Here is a 13349-nt window from a genome sequence, read left to right as displayed (position 1 = left end):
AGACACATTTTAAGTGTGAGGATTAATGATACTATCCGACCGCCCACACAAAAGTAGAGCAGGGTTCGGACATAGGACTTAATGCTTGAAAGCCACTGTGCTTCTGACGTCATTATCATCGTTAATACATAATCCTGATTCCCTTTTTACTGATCTTATTGATTTCATCTTGTTGTGGTTGTACTGAATAGCAACTTGGGCTAACGCACATCTGAAACACATGCTTAGAAGCAATGGAGAGCAGACTTACACTACGTTCATTAATCTATAGACTACGTAGACCTTTCATAAAGGTCGATCGATGAGTTCCTTGGGATTTCTACTTTACTCGAAGACAGATAATCACTGGACAAGATGAAAGTGGTAGTCTACCTGATGCATCGTATACGAGCAGTTTAGGGTTCCCTTCAGAGTGCGCTGCCGAGTATTCAAGATACATTCGAGGAATATTAATTGGAGTCTCACTAACTTCATTGACAACCGACTTACTACTGCCAGTGGTTTAAATAAGTGAAACTGATATATCCGCACGAGAATTATGAATAGTAACTTTTGAGAACTATTTACGGACCAATACGATACATAAATTTTGATTGTATAATTTTCAAGTAGCTAAACTATGCATATTTTGACCCATAGACTATTATTATGGGATTAGCCGTTCTTTAGTTATGCCCAGTCTATTAATTGCAGTCTCCCACATTCACAGCAACTTTTGGCTAGATCTTGTACAAATGTTGTTTTTTATTTTGTGGTACGATGTGGTCTTTTGGGTTTGCATATAAACCTAGTATGTTTGAAATACATGATTCATATCACAGAGGCTGAAATTGGTGTTCTGGGCTCAACAGGCAGGGCTAGGCGATAATAAGGACTCTAAACTGCTCGTATGGGTACGGCCTGAAACTCATCAGCACGTCCCGATTACTAGGTTTGTTAGGCTTTAGGTAGGCTTCGTGAGATTTTATGAGTAAAAAACCTACATGCACCACTGTCAGTCAGTCAGCTACAATGTAGGACCAGGCACATATATGCATCGGTCCAAGTTGCCATACCTCGTTAGCACAAGATGAACACCGGATTCATAGAAGTAGTTAATTTAGTGGTGGCAGTATACAAAAGATAGGTTGTATATAAGGATATAGTATAGAAAGGAAGAAAGTTATGAAGCAATTTTAATCTCAAGGTTCAAGGGAAGACAAAGAGCGTATACACCTACACCATTGTGATCGATTCTGAGTCATGTCACCTAGAGTCTCCAGCCATTGGTTACGATAGTCACGCGGACCCCAACCAATTAGTCTGCATCTACCAACATGGCTCAGACTAGAAGTTAGTGAATTCATGCTCTGATGTCACGACATGCACCACTGACTTTTGATTCACTAGAGAGGACCAGCAAACTTGTCATCTTTCCAAAAGTGATTACAACCCAGGACAACTGTGTTTATAAAGCTTGAAACGATAAAAGGGACTGGAAGTCAATCAACATAGAATACATCCATGCGATTTTATGGCTAGTGAGAAGCGTTTGGTTATTACTTAGAAATGTAGGATTTAACAAAAGTTACTTTGCGATTCGACAAAAGTCAAGTTACAAAAATACGACTTTTGAAGTGTATTATTTATTTATTTGAAAACATAAATATTGGTACAAGGGAGAACCAGATATATATGCACCACACAGTAGCAATGAGAATGGGGAGAGAAAAAAGAAACGTGCGTACAAAAGAGAAGGAAAAAAGAACAATAATGACCACAGATTAGTGCATGGAAGTGTAATAATAATAATAATAATAATAATAATACGGCGAACGGAAAGGTAAAACCATAAAGAGTTCTTCCAGTTAAAGAAGTTACGTCCATTTTTTATGAAGTAAAATAAACCTACATCAGGATTGCCACCGGTTTCCATATCTGATAACGTCTCTAGACACTGTATTGCACTACTAAAGGACCCCAACCAGGGAGTCGGGAAGGACCAACAGAAGATAGTCATATACAGCTTTCTTTCATACCACGACACCATGTCATACATTGACCACCTCTCCGCTTTTTCCAACCAATCCCAGCGTCAGCAAGTAACGCATGATGTGGAATTCTCTGGGATGATATTCGTAGATCATATCCGAGCCACCGAAGTCGATGATCTAAGATAGTGATACCAATTGTTTATCGTCACTGAGCCCGAGCACACGATGCCAAACCTCTCCATTACTAACATGGTGTCGCCACTGGACGTCAGCAATCCTTTGTAGACAACGATGATCAAACACAAATAGTCGTCTAACATCCTCAACTCGGAGAGGCCAGGGCAAAATTTCTCTTACTGACGCGTTGTAGATCCGACCTCTTACAGCCAGACTGAAATCATGAAGGCACCAAAGAAGGTCCAGATTAGCATAAGCAGCTCTGGCTTTCACTATACGTGAATCGATCTCATTACTCACGCCACCACTAACACTTATGCAGCTACCCAGACACACGGACTGCTCAACTACTTCTATCTACTCACTACCCAGGGTGAGTACAGGATCAGGGTCCTGTCGGCCTTGTAAAAGTGCTTTGCACTTAGAAGGCACAAAGTGCACACCACACCTACGAACACTAATTGCCAACTGATTAAGTGAGGATTGCATGCCTTGGGCATTATCGCATAGTAAAACAGTATCATCCGCATACTCAAGGTCGAGAAACCTTTCTCCAGGCAACAGATCCACACCGCCATTACCTACACCTATCAGAGCTGTTTCCGGAATGTCATCGATGGCAAAGTTGAAGAGGAATGGTAAGATTGGGTAACCCTGCCTAACCCCACTGCTTGAATGGAACGATTAAAAAAAGTGATTGTATGCCCTCTACCTGAGGTGTTTGTATATAGGGCTTTTAAGATGTCAGTAAACTTCTCACGCACACCCTTCTTCAATAGACAATCCCAGAGAACAGTCCTGTCCAACGAATCGAAGGCAGCCCTTGAGCCAAAAAACCCTGTTTGTTGGCCTGTGTTAAGTATGACGGTGTTCTAAATTTGGCGTAGGATGAAGATATGATCAAAACACTCTCGACCAGAACGAAAACCAGCCCACTCCTCGTGAGTCAATCTTTCTCGGGTTTTGAACAACCTACAAAGTATGACGGAAGCCAATAGTATGGACGCAATCAGAAGTGTATTAAAGTACTAGCGAAATTTGCAATAGCAGTAAAATACAGCAATGACTAATAGTTTACGCTTGAAATCAACGTGCTTCATCCCTTGGTTATATTACACCCTAATATACTAATGCACACCCGGGTCACATTATCTGGTTAATAATAGGTAGTCAGGTACTTTGTTGACGCTGAAGATTAAGTGCACTTCAAAATTCTCAGACTTAACCTCGAAATGTTGGCGAATATCCAGCACCAGTCAAAAAGTTCCGATGACGTGTATTCAGTTGTGTGTTGACAAATTAAACGTGATTTTATATTTGATTTCAAACTATATCTGACACTCGATATACAGTACATATCTATCGAGCGCAACGTTTTGCTAATGATAAATAGGAAGATACTAACCCAGTCCAAAAAACTCTCACCCAGTTACTTATCAAGGATATCTTGCACACAACATGACCACTACTTTTTTGCATTCCTTAAGCTCTAAACTATGGACATTCTTTTGAACCTAGGAATAGAAACGTAGAAATTGGGTTTAGTAATTTTTGTTTGTCAGCAGGAAGATATTTTTAGTCTCCGGCTTTCTCACAGCCCTATTTTTTAATTAGTCAGACAGGCTAATTTGCCAGTGGATCTCACAGCTGTAGCTATAGCTATCACAGCTAACTGTGAACTATTTGACTAAAAATGTAAATACGACGTCCCAACAAGAATACTACCTACTTCAGTGACTTGCAAACTGAGTTCACAAAAACAATCTGTGGCTAATATTCATATTATGAAGATGCATACCCGTAGACAAAACCGATGTCACTTTACCACGTAACACACTGACCGACAAGGGCGCCGAATAAATATATCTTTCAACATCGATTAGTGTAAGACTTTTCATCCAGGAACGTATGTGAGATGTACGCATTTCTCGTCATCTTAGTAAGTCAGAGACGGTATGGTTTCATTTTAATTATTGTTTTGTTTTCGGTATTTTAATTGGTCTTTCAGTGTCCACGGTCTGACTTGAAGATGTCACAAGTAGTTGGATTTTGACAACACCTTAACCAGTAACAACTTCTATGACTGAATCATACTCACCCAGCGAAGTCAGAAGCGAAGAGGTTCGAAGATATACTTGGTAGGTTATCAATGCATGGAGAAGTGATTGAATTAAACTGTCTGGCGGTTGTAGGAGTAGTTGAGATCAGTGTTGCTACTACTGATCTGATCGGAATGTGTGACCAAGTGCCTTCAGCTAAGGTGTTTTCAGTAAAACTGGCGAGGTCAGTATCAATATCGGAGATATACAGAACTATTTATTTTGGGGATTTATTTGTCGCTCCAGATCACTCCTTCCCAAGTGGGGTAGTCAGAAGCTCAAACCCAACGAGTTTGCCGTTGGTAAACGCTCTTCTCATATCTCAGTTCAGTAGAGTCTGGTCGTCTTTCCTTACTATAGGGGGCCACGTGACACTATATAAAAATGAAAATAAATGCAATGGAAATTTCTATTCATCGTTCAGACTCACATTCATAGAGGATGACGTACGATCCGCGAATTATCCTGGAAGTCGGAGTGTAGTTCCATAAAACAGTTGACCTGCAGTGTATCTAATATCAGCCTTCACTGGATTCGGAAGAGCGTCAGTGCGATGTGAAACAATTACAGCTGAGAGGGAAACTTTAGGCTGTTGGAAAAAGCGTTCTACCAACCCCTTTGCTTGTGGGTGGAAGACGCTGTTCGGAATCGTGTGATTCCTAACAGTGTGGTCAGATAACGGAAAAGTTCAGATTCCAACTGGTGTCCACGGTATGTAGTGATAGTTGAATGGCAGTCGGAAATAGATACCCACCGTTCGACGAAGGCGCGAGCCACTGTTTCAGAAGTAATGTCCATAGTGGGTGCTTCTCCTGGTCATCGAGTGAAACGGTCTACGCAAGTTAAGAGATAAGTGTATCTATTTGAATCTGGTACGGGTCCTACCAAATCAAGATGAACATTTTCGAAATGAGCATCGGGAGGTTTGAGAGGGCCCAAGGGATATTCACTGTGTATTCATCTTAAATTTCTGGCAGATTACACAGGAGCGTGCCCACTCCCTGGCATCTTTAATCATACAAGGTCAACAAAAACGTTCTGCTATGAGCTTGGTGGTTGCTCGTGCACCTGGGTGAGAAAGCTTGAGCAACGTACTGAAGAATTTGTAGTAATAATGTTTCGACACCATTAGGTGATCTCTACTTATATATGTGTCATATTGCAAAGTTTTCTTATCTGTTTCTATCTGTTTAATACGCAATTTTAGAGTTATTGAAGATAGTTTGTGCTGAAAATCAGTGTCTTCCTTTTGAAGCTGAGTGAGTTTATGAAGGTCTATTCCTTGAAAATTCTTCACTGAAGTTATACGAGACAAACCGTATTCAACTAAATAGTTTGTCCCATAAATATGTCATATATCTGAAAAACGCTGAGAAATATAGTTCAGTTGTCGAACTTCTGTGGGGGAGTACGTGTCTGAAGATGGACTGAAGAGACAGTAAGAGGTCTATGGTCGGTGAACAGAGTGAATTCTCAGCCTTCAGCAGAGTGCTGGAAGTTCCATGCAGCACGATACATGGCTAGGAGTCCCCTGCCGAAAGTGATATACCTCAATTCAGTGTCTTGCTTTTTTGTATGAACTATCTGTATAAACTTACTAGACCTACAAACGTGCTTTGTCGGTTCTGTGTAATCGAGAATAGCCGCCGCATTGTTTTACAGATGTCGCATGCCTTGAACACTATTAATGTGTTCAAGAAAATCTAGGGAGTCAGTTCCTATTTGAAAATTTCGAATGTTTACAGTAATGCCGTGTTTTTGCAGTCATTCGGAGACAAGGTTCAAATAATGGAGATTAGATCCTCTGTCCGGACTTACAGTCAAGCAGTCATCAACATACGCATGTACGAAGTTGATACCACGAAAAACGTCATCACCGATTGTAAGTTGAGCACTGGTTCGTGCGGTCACTGCTATTATTCACAAGCATCTTATGGGTACATAAGTGTTGTGAAGAAACCATTTCGGGTTTCTTCAAAAGTGCAATAATGCACAAGTTTTATTAATGTTAGAATTATATTTGACATATTTTGAAAAGAGAAATGAAAGAAAATAATAATAGCATAATAATAATATTGGCTCTGTGTAATTGAGAAGAATATTGAATTGATTTTAAAGGAGGGAAGGAAGAAACTAAGGATATAGAAATAAAGGAGACGCGAGATACGTAAATAGTTTAATAAGCGTGTTTATAAACACAGAACAAGAATGAAAATAAAATAAAACAAAATAAATTGATAAGTAAATAACTCGTTATTGTGGTAAGATATAACGTTAGAATACGGGCTTGTGCAGTCATAGGTTGGAGTGATGCTGCGAAAGTTGTAATTAAGTGCAAAGGATAATCAATGTGTATGAGCCGTATACTAGTAGTGAAGATGAAACGAGTCTGAGAAGTTGATTTAGGCGTAACACGAGTGATTTTCCTAATTACACACTTCGTAATCCTAAGAATAAAAGTTTTTTAAAAGGAAATGGAGAGAAAAGAAATGAACACCTAGTGAAAGGGTACAACCATGATAATAGTTGTGTAATGAATATCGACCTCTGAAGTAAACCAACAATCAAAACATCCCTCTAGTGCACTCAGATAAATAAATGTAGATTCATGTAACAGTATACAGAGTGAAATCGGGTGTTAATAGAAACACTTGGGCAATAATAGTTTAGAATGATGCTATGTTAGTCACAATTAATTGCAAGGGATAAACAAATATAAATTTCTGTGTTTTATATATATGATGAAGATAAAACGAATCAGAGATTAATTTGTTCAGGTGCGACATAAGGTAATTTTTTTGTTACAGACTTTGGATGTTTACGGACAAAATATCTTTAGAAAGACAAGAAGAGATGAAAAGAATATCTGATGTGTCGAGGGACCAATAGTAATATTATTAACAGCAATAATTATAAATACGAACATAAGTAGACTTAATATATTAAAATGAATAAAAAATAAAATAGACTTCAAAAGTCTCAAAGGTTCAAATTTGTTTTTCAGTCAATTAGATAGATGATGGAGCTTGTTTGTATGAATCATTGTCAAACGCATTGATGTTCACTAGGTGACAAAATCCACTTTCAGAAAGAATATCATGAGGAAGACTTCGGAACCGGGTCGTAGTTTTGCCACAATGTAGGTTCCCTGGTAGTCTGTTCTACATGGTTGAGCAGCGAATAACGAAGAAATTCTGGCGTACGTTTGTGCAGGTTCTCGGAATCATAAGAATATTTTTCTTATTGCGTTGATTGTGGGATGATGTCATAGAATACGAAGGTGTGAGTGACAAAGAACAAAAAATATTGTGAATAAGCCGGTAGATAAATACAAGGTTCAATTTGATACGCCTGATCCAGAGAGGTTGTAGTTTGAGTTGTTGACATCTTTGGTGATAGTCTTTGTTGTCCGAATACCCCAAAACAGCTTTAATGAACCTTCTTTGGACACCTTCAATTTCGATCAGATCATTATGCCTGCAATGACTGTAAACTAAAATACCACATACAAGAATGAGTAAGACGCATTTTCTGTATAATGATAATCTCGATTAGATATTATTGAAGTTTATCATTATGAATCCAATGAACTTTCTAGCTGTGGATACTAAGGATGCAATGTGCTCAGAAAAGTTCAAACTTTTTCTATATCTCAAATCCAAGTCACGAACAGTGTTGAGAGGTTTCAGTGTATGTTTATGTACGGCCGGATTTAGGTTTGGGCAGCGGCCAACGTGGATAAATCCACTTTTGAAGGATGAATAATACTCAATACAACTCTATGATCACTCATAAAAAACTAATGACTGATATGCACTGAGTTAGAGTCTATGTTGATTGTAATCAATAAATCAAGTATATCATTCCTCCTGGTCGGTTTTCGGACTTGTTGGACCCATCCACAAAGTTCTAATGTTTCGACTAACTTGTCATATCAGCCTGGTAACGAAGTCAAACCCATGTGATATCCGGCAGGCTAAAATCACCTCCAATGATTTTAGACGTATGCGGCTAGTGCGAAGCAATGAATATTTTTGTTAATAATCTATCAGCATCAGTCGGAGTTATCTCTCTCTCTCGTGAGCTAGAAAGACATTTTTCGTGAAGAACTCGTTTGAGTAGCTTGTAATCGTTTACAGTCATGACGGATACGAAGGTAACGTGTCAGAGTATGATAAAGTTCCGTAACGTCATTTCGTGTCGTTTGCGGTTTTTCTTTGATTGAACTAACCTCTGCGTTAGAAATTTTGGTCGGATGCTTACCACATTATCTTTAATGGACTCACCTAGCTGAAGGCGCTCGGTTATGCATCTGCATCAGATCACGCGTGGAAATGTCGTGCGTAACTTCCCCTGCGATCGCTAAGCAGTTTAGATCAGTCACTTTCTGATATATTGATAACCAATCAAATATATCTTCGAACCTCTTCGCTTCCGGCTTTTGACTTCACTGGGTGAATTATAGAAGGTGTTGCTGGTTAAAGTGTTGTCAAACTACAATACCTGTGGCATCTTCAGCAGCAAATATCCTCGTTTTCATGAATGACTATTAAATTTATTAAAGAAAGTTCTTGGTTTAAACCAGCACATCTGAGTTATATAACTCCCATTTAAACATTAAAATTAAAAACACGAAGTTCAGCGAAGGGATCTCTTTTCAACGAATTTATTATCAAGCTGTACAATCGTATATATATATATGAAAATGTTTTATTAAAGTACTAATTCCGTGAGGAAATGTGAACACTAATAATCAAGATTATAATGCTGAATTACGTAATACGAATAATAACAATAGATTTAGTGAATATAATAAGATGAATAAAATGTCTTGATTACAATAATTAAAGGTCATAGAGGTGTAAAATAAATAAGATGATATGATGAGTATTCATGAATAAAATAATGAGAATAAGTAAGGGGAAATAGAGTAATAATAATAATAATTGAATGATAATAATAATAATATCAAGGCCATGGTAACGATAATGACAAAACGTACTTCTTTTGTACACATAGTTCTGGTTTGAGCTCGTGGATGGTAAGAGCTTCGGCTATTTTTAGGAGTTTGATACGAAGAAATCTTTAACAAAACATTTTCATATATATATACGATTGTACAGCTTGATAATAAATTCGTTGAAAAGAGATCCCTTCGCTGAACTTCGTGTTTTTAATTTTAACATCTGAGTTAATTACATGCTGTACTAGAGCAAGCTCCATCAGTCATACAGATCTTACTATTGAATATATCATCAGCCCCTACGGTGGACATCTATTGCTGATTTGTGTCATACCTATTAAAATATCCGAGTATCGGATACCGGTTACTTATACTCAATAGCCTAATGTACTTTAAACGAGCTTGTTAACTAAGCAGATTGAACTATGATAGACGCTAACTAAAAATGTATTCATTATTATTATCATTAGCTTTGTTCAATATTATATTTTCGGTACAATATAGAATTCTGAGCACAATATATTTCAACACGTTTCCGTTTCTTACTTCTTGATCGATCCTGAAGATAAATAATGAGTAATCACTAATTATATTTTAGCAGTCCGGTCAATCGACATCTAAATAATGTCCATTCTTTTCCCTGTATATTGCCAACCACCACAATATCTCTGATGGGGCTTTCGTAACTTGTCCAACGAAATTTTGTACACTTTTTAGAAATGCACCTGAATAGGTTATGCGATTAACAGACAAAAATGTATTGAAGCAAACAAAATTTGATAACTTGTTGAAATATGTAGAGAGCAGGAACAGGTAGCCCAGGTGTTCAAGCAGACCGCCTTTTACAACTCTCAAAACTGAGTTCATAGATAGAACCTCACAGATCCAGCTTTCATAAACCCCACAAACAAAGAAATGTGTATGTATTCAAATAACAGAGCATAAAAATGCTGAACCTTTTTCGGCATCTTTCTCTACCTCTTTCTAAGCAAGTGTAACTTAGTAGTTGTGGAGAGACCTCAGAAACAAGGTCACAACAAGTTTCAGTTAGTTATGATAATTGATTCTAGTCCGTCCACCAACACTTATAGCCATTAAAATTATTTCTCAAACTATAAGCTATGGTGTATAATAATCATGACGAGTAAAGTAAAAGAATTTTTTTTGTATTTTTGGAATAAATATATAAAAATGAGCATGTTAAAAAATTTTATAATAAATAATGCAAAGGGGATTCAATATAAAGTTTGTGTCCTACGTGCAATATTCGTTAAGATGTTCTGGAAATCTTAATCTTCTTTCAGAACGCGTTGTTTTAAGTTTATTTTCCGACGTTGACGAAGTATCAAGGTGTGTGTTGGCTGTCGTGCGGGGTACTACAAGTGTAGGAGCCGTGTCGTTTGATTGTGCGGAATGAAAATCGACGTAACTAGGGTTTCCTTCTAAGTACGCTGCTTTGAGGCGATCGATACGGATGCTATCGTTCGTTTAACTGAACGCATTGCGTTTGTAAGCCCGCATGTGTATGAGTTTAGATCCATGTTCACTGAAGAAGACGCAGGATCCACAAATTCTCTCGCGGTGTCATCTATACTAATTGATTTCGCATTTCCACGAAGTTGGTCGGTTAGCGGTTTTATGAGAGATCGCATTTTGGTATGAACCGTCTATAGAAACTTACGAGACCGTTAAATGTGCGCAATTGCTTAATGGTGGTAGGTTCTGGGCAATCCAGAATGGCCGCCACTTTGCTTCTAAGAGGTCGGATGCCTTGAGCATCAATGGTGTGTCCTAGAAAGTCTAAGAAGTTGGTTTCGATTTGGCTTTTCTAAATGTTTACAGTAATGCCATGCCTTTGGAGTCGTTCGGAAACAATGTCCAGATGCTGGAGGTGGGATTCTGTGTCCGGACTTGCTATCAGACAGTCGTTAACATACGCATGTACGATTTTGCGTCCTCGGAAGACGTCATCGATGAACCTTTGGAAGGTTTGAGCAGCATTTCTTAAACCGAAAGGCATTCGTAGAAATTCTTAGAGGCCGAAAGGAGTTATAATGGCGGTTTACGGAATGTCGTCAGTTGCCATAGGTATTTAGTTATTAGCTTTAACCAAGTCGATTTTCGAAAAGACATTTGTACCTTTTAAGGTAGATGTCAAATCTTAAATGTGAAGCAACGGGCAACGATCGGGAATAGTTTAGCATTCAGGCACCGATAATCACCAGTTGGACGCCAATCATTTCTGTCCTTTTTAGAGACCATGTGCAAGGGAGATGACCATGGGCTATTTGACGGTCGAATTATTCCTAAGTTTATCATGTGGTCGAATTCGTTTTTAGCCAACCTAAGCTTTTTGGGAGCCAGTCGTCGTGCTTTTGAGAATACAGGTGGTCCTGTAGTCAAGATGTGATGTGTAACATTGCTTGTTACACAAGGCAATTTCGGTTGTGGTTGATATATCCCAGAGTATTTATCGAGTAATGGCTGATATAGAGGGTATATGGTGTGCTTAATTGTGACTGGGGATAATCTGCAACCAGAAAAAGAAGTTACGCAAACAGATAGCTTAGTGTTTCCGTCTATTAACCCTCGTTTGCGTGTGTCTATGAGTATATTGTGTTATTGTAGCAGGTCTATACCAATGACTGGCATAGAAACATCTGCAACAACGAAAATCCAGTGGATGGGTTTGCGTAAACCCACGTTAAGGTAAACGTACCTATTACCATACGTAGCGATCGGTTTTCTGTTTGCCGCCTGTAAACTTAAAACAGACTCGTGAAGTCTGTCGTTGGAATTCGCTGGAATAACGCTAACTTCTACGCCAGTGTCGACGAGGTAGCGAAATTTCGTAGTCACATCCGTGACGTATAACAGACGCCTATGTTCGCCGGCTACAGTTGCCGTTAACGCGTACCGGGTGGGGAGTTTCCCGAGCTCTTTTCGTGTCAGTGGATTTGGAGTTCGGATAATTGTAGGGTTTCCTGCAATTTCTGGAAGACTTACCATACTGGTTATGATACCAGCAGCAGTCGAGGTTACCTGTCTCTCGTGGTCTAGAGACAGATCGCCTACGTGAAACGCTCCTTCGCGGGTTTTGTGACTGTCTACGGTCAATACGAAATCGAAGGTAGCGTGTGAGTTTGTGACCTAGTTTGGCTATGTCAGTCGGGGTCGTTTAAGGTTTTCTTTGACTGAAAAGACCTCAGCATTAGTGGATTTCGTAATCTCTAAAATGCGGTCAGCAGTCGCAGCCAGTTCGTCTACGGCGTTGTTTTGAAACGAGACGAGAACTGCTTGCACCTGTTCCGGGAGTCTAGATAAGAAAAGCTTTTTGAATAGGCAATCGTCGAAAGTTCTTTGACCTATCACCTCTCTCATCCCTAATAACATGTCTGTCGCGGAACCATGTTGCAGGTCGATATTGTTAAGGAGTTGATACAACCGCTGTCGATCGGTTAGATCTCCACGTTTTAGAATCGATCGTTTTAGACTTTCGTAAGGTTCTGAAACATCGCTAGTAAACATACTAGGTGTTACGTACCTGTTGAATTCGAGCGGTAGTGCCCTAACCACCGCGAGGAATTGTGTGAGTGAGTCCGTGATTCCGTGCCCGCAAAAGTCAGCTTCTGAGTAGCAGAACCAGGCATCGATATTATCAGGTCAAAAGGGAGTTAACTGAATCGAGGGTGGGGGGATAGTCCTTAACTTAAATACTTGGGATGTCTGTTTCTTCATGAGAAATCAAGTATTATGATGAACGAAAAATAAATAATTAAGGTATATATGAAAACTCGAAAAAAATATCACAATATATAAAAGTCAACTAAAGCAACACAATGATTAATTAAGTTCCAAAAAGGAACAGACTCATAGTTAATACGTTTGGTGTACCAGATCACGTCGGTCTCACCACTGAAGATAAGACCAGTATTCTAGTTTGACAACTATCAACCAGTAACACCTTCTATATTCGAAGCGTTCACTACTTGATTAAAATCAGAAGTCAGATGCGAAGAGGTTGGAAAGATATATTTGATACGTTATCAATATATCGAGAAGCTGTTGCTCTAATCTGGCTAGTGAACGTAGGAGCTGTTCCCCACGCTGAGTCATTACGTGATCTGATGGGGATGC

Source organism: Schistosoma mansoni (assembly GCF_000237925.1).
Source record: "Schistosoma mansoni, WGS project CABG00000000 data, chromosome 2 unplaced supercontig 0120, strain Puerto Rico, whole genome shotgun sequence".
Classification (NCBI taxonomy): Eukaryota; Metazoa; Platyhelminthes; class Trematoda; order Strigeidida; family Schistosomatidae; genus Schistosoma; species Schistosoma mansoni.
The sequence above is the reverse complement of the archived record's forward strand: the minus strand, read 5'-3'. Positions refer to the sequence as shown.